The following is a 5,356-nucleotide window of genomic DNA, read 5'->3' as shown; positions in this document are numbered from 1 at the left end:
ATAGTTTAAATATCGTTGTTTTATATTTTTAAATATTTTTAAAAGATTTATTAGAGTAAATAATATAATTTATTTATTAATAAATAAAATTTTATATTATATTTATATAATAAAATATACTATTATATATATTAAGTAATAAAATTTATAGGGTTCATTTAATATTATAAAGATAATATGATAGGTATTATTAAAGTAAGTTATTACACGTAGTAAAATATGTTTGTATCAAATATTTATTTGATAAAATAATATCTATAATGATAGTAAGTAAAAGTTGTATTATTTTGTAATAATAATTATTATTATAAAAATATCAATATTTATAATTACTAAGATGACATTATGATAAAACGATAATTCTAATTATGATAACTTTAATATTTACGATAATTTTTAATATTATCTTTAAAATAATAATTCTATTTAAAATAATAATAATAATAATGATATTTTATAGTAACAATGACATTTCTATTAAAATGATAATTTTTGTTAAAATGATAGTTTTAATACTAACGATAATTTTAATAATAATAGTAATGATAAAAATAATAAGAACGATAATTTTATCTAAATCAATATCTTATAATATTTTAATTTCATCATGATAGTCTTACCCATTATTTCCTAATCGTTTCATTTAATAGCTTTTAATCGTCTTTTATATCGTGTTCGTAATAATGATAATAATAGTAATCAAAATAATTAGGTGTTACAAATATTTGTTTTAATTACACTAATATTAATAATGATAGTTACTATAACATTATTAACGATAATACTAATAATTATCTTAATGATAATATAGTAATAATAACAATAACAATAACAATAACCATTTTTAAATAATGATATATATATTAATAATGATAATAATAATAATAATAATACCAATAATAATAATAATAATAATTGGATAATAATAATAATACTAATTATAACTTTAACGATAATAATGATAGTAATAATAAAAAAAATAACAATTTTTAATGATAAATCCTTTTATTGATAAAGATAATAATAATAATAATAATAATAATAATAATAATAATAATAATAATGAGATAAAACTAGAACGACGATAATAACGACGATAATAATAATCATTTTTAATAATAATACAAAAATTCGATGGATTATAACTTCAAATCCGTTCATCGAAATCATTCGATATCTAAATGAAAAGTTCTTAATTTTTTGCTAGCTTTCCAACGACATGCATATCTTATACCTTATCTCAGTTGCATATATAACTAATTCAGGATTCAACATAACCTAACTAAAGGCAATATCAAAAGTACAAACATGCATAATCCTATATACTCGAGCACTAGTCAGGGATACACTATTAGTATGTAAAAGTTAAATTATGAGTACTCATGTATCAATATTGAGATTCAATATTGCAGGAAAGGTACGTAGACGCAACGGAGATGATAAACACTATATTGATCTCACGAGCATACCCATGAACCATACCCAATCACCTCCATAGCTATAACCCATAATTTCCTTAATCCAATCCCACTCGAAAAACAATTTCGAAATCACTAGGACAACAATCTGACGTAATATTTTATGTATACTAATAATATCTTGAAATAATACGGAGTAAATATATATATGTAAATCGATTGAGAGAGTTTAGAGAAAAATATTTTCAAGTTTCTTATGAAATAATGAAACCTATTGAATTCTATTTATAATAGATTTTTAAATTATTAAAGTGAATTATTAAAGTATGAATTATTAAAGTGAATTATTAAAGTATGAATTATTAAAATGAATTATTAAAGTATGAATTATTAAAGTGAATTATTAAAGTATGAATTATTAAAGTATGAATTATTAAAGTGAATTATTAAAGTTAAAGTAAAGTAAAAATAATGTAAAGGTAAAGTTTAAGTATAGTAAAAGTATAAAACTATGTACGTATAATACGCGTATAAATATATATAATATTAATTTAATTCGTTATATATATTTAATAAAATATAATATAAATATCGTTATCTTTATCATACTGGTTAAGTAATGAGTTGTCAAAAGTGGTTCTAGATATTTATAAAAGTTATATACGTTTTAATAATAAAGTTCTTTTTAAACTGAAAACGTTTTTGTACGTTTGAAACTAAATCAAATAAATATAATAATTTTGTTTTCCAAAACCAAATATATTTTTAAGAATCATTTTGTTTAAAGGTTAAAATAATGGAAATCGTTATATCATAAAATGTTTTAGAAGAGTAGAATCATATATATTCATAATAGGTTTCAAGTTTTTAAATTACAGTTTGTTGGTGAAGCATGGGATAAAGTTCAAAGGTTAAATAAACGTATGAAATCATCTTAATGAAAAATGTTGAGTTACATAACTTGTCGATATCCAACATCTAAGTTATTTACACTTCACGTTCTTACTTATAAATCACTTTACCATTTTCCGAATGTTGTCAAAAAGAATAGATTTCTTAAATCACAGTGGACCTCATAACATAGACCCGTAATCATATCATAATGTATCTGATAAATCAATCATTTGATATTATCTTCTAATTCCATCGATAAACATATTGAAACAAATACGTTCATGTAAAGTATTATACGTTTAATACTTTATTAATATTCTCAAGTTATAATATATATATACATATATATACATATTTTTTATATATAACGGTTCGTGAATCGTCGGAATTTGGTCGAGGTTATAATGAATGTATGAACACAATTTAAAATTCTTGAGATTTAACTTAACAAACTTTGCTTATCGTGTCGAAATAATATAAAGATAAAGTTTAAATTTGGTTGGAAATTTCCGGGTTGTCACAATTAAAGACTTGGAGTCACTACTTATATGGGGTCAAAAGTATTACATATACCGACCACAAAAGTCTTCAACACATATTTAATCAGAAACAACTGAATATGAGGCAGCGCAGATGGATTGAATTGTTGAATGATTACGACTTTGAGATTCGTTACCACCCGGGGAAGGCAAATGTGGTAGCCGACGCCTTGAGCAGAAAGGATAGAGAACCTATTCGAGTAAAAGCTATGAATATAATGATTCACAATAACCTTACTACTCAAATAAAGGAGGCGCAACAAGGAGTTTTAAAAGAGAGAAATTTAAAGGATGAAATACCCAAAGGATCGGAGAAGCATCTTAATATTCGGGAAGACGGAACCCGGTATAGGGCTGAAAGAATTTGGGTACCAAAATTTGGAGATATGAGAGAAATGGTACTTAGAGAAGCTCATAAAACCAGATACTCAATACATCCTGGAACGGGGAAGATGTACAATGATCTCAAGAAACAGTTTTGGTGGCCAGGTATGAAAGCCGATGTTGCTAAATACGTAGGAGAATGTTTGACATGTTCTAAGGTTAAAGCTGAGCATCAGAAACCATCAGGTCTACTTCAATAACCCAAAATCCCAGAATGGAAATGGGAAAACATTACCATGGATTTCATCACTAAATTGCCAAGGACTGCAAGTGGTTTTGATACTATTTGGGTAATAGTTGATCGTCTCACCAAATCAGCACACTTCCTGCCAATAAGAGAAGAGGACAAGATGGAGAAGTTAGCACGACTGTATTTGAAGGAAGTCGTCTCCAGACATGGAATATCAATCTCTATTATCTCTGATAGGGATGGCAGATTTATTTCAAGATTCTGGCATACATTACAGCAAGCATTAGGAACTCATCTAGACATGAGTACTGCCTATCATCCACAAACTGATGGGCAGAGCGAAAGGACGATACAAACGCTTGAAGACATGCTACGAGCATGTGTTATTGATTTTGAAAACAGTTGGGATAGACACCTTCCGTTAGCAGAATTTTCCTACAACAACAGCTACCATTCAAGCATTGAGATGGCGCCGTTTGAAGCACTTTATGGTAGAAAGTGCAGGTCTCCGATTTGTTGGAGTGAAGTGGGGGATAGACAGATTACGGGTCCGGAGATAATACAAGAAACTACCGAGAAGATTATCCAAATTCAACAACGGTTGAAAACCGCCCAAAGTCGACAAAAGAGCTACGCTGACATTAAAAGAAAAGATATAGAATTCGAAATTGGAGAGATGGTCATGCTTAAAGTTGCACCTTAGAAAGGCGTTGTTCGATTTGGTAAACGAGGAAAATTAAATCCAAGGTATATTGGACCATTCAAGATTATTGATCGTGTCGGACCAGTAGCTTACCGACTTGAATTACCACAATAACTCGCAGCTGTACATAACACTTTCCACGTCTCGAATTTGAAGAAATGTTTTGCTAAAGAAGATCTCACTATTCCATTAGACGAAATTCAAATCAACGAAAAACTTCAATTCATTAAAGAACCCATCGAAATAATGGATCGTGAGGTTAAAAGATTTAAGCAAAACAAGATACCAATTGTTAAAGTTCGATGGAATGCTCAAAGAGGACCCGAGTTCACCTGGGAATGAGAAGATCAGATGAAGAAGAAATACCCGCACTTATTTCCAGAAGATACGACAACACCTCCAACTGCTTAAAATTTCGGGATGAAATTTATTTAACGGGTAGGTACTGTAGTGACCCGAACTTTTCCATGTTTATCTATATTAAATGAAATTGTTATTTACATGATTAAGTGTTTCTAACATGTTAAGCAATCAAACTTGTTAAGACTTGATTAATTGAAATAGATTTTATATAGACAATTGACCACCCAAGTTGACCGGTGATTCACGAACGTTAAAACTTGTAAAAACTATATGATGACATATATATATATATATATATATATATATATATATATATATATATATATATATATATATATATATATATATATATATATATATATATATATATATATATATATATATATATATATATATATATATATATATAGTTAACATGATATTATGATAATTAAGTATATCATTAGGTATTTTAACAATGAGTTATATACATAAAATTGAGTTATTGAATTAAGAAACTCGAAACGGTATATATAACGATTATTGTTATAACAACGTCTTACTAAATACATATGAATCATATTAAGATATTGATACACTATGTTTAATCATGATAAATGATAAGTAAACATGTCATTAATTGTATTAACAATGAACTACATATGTAAAAACAAGACTACTAACTTAATGATTTCGAAACGAGACATATATGTAACGATTATCGTTGTAACAACATTTAACTGTATATATATATCATACTAAGATATATTAATATATCATAATATCATGATAATGTAATAATTTAACATCTCATTAGATATAATAAACATTGGGTTAAAAACATTTAACATGATCGTTAACTTAAAAGTTTCAAATCAACATTTAC

Source organism: Rutidosis leptorrhynchoides, chromosome 9 (assembly GCF_046630445.1).
Source record: "Rutidosis leptorrhynchoides isolate AG116_Rl617_1_P2 chromosome 9, CSIRO_AGI_Rlap_v1, whole genome shotgun sequence".
Classification (NCBI taxonomy): Eukaryota; Viridiplantae; Streptophyta; class Magnoliopsida; order Asterales; family Asteraceae; genus Rutidosis; species Rutidosis leptorrhynchoides.
This window is presented reverse-complemented; position numbering follows the sequence as displayed.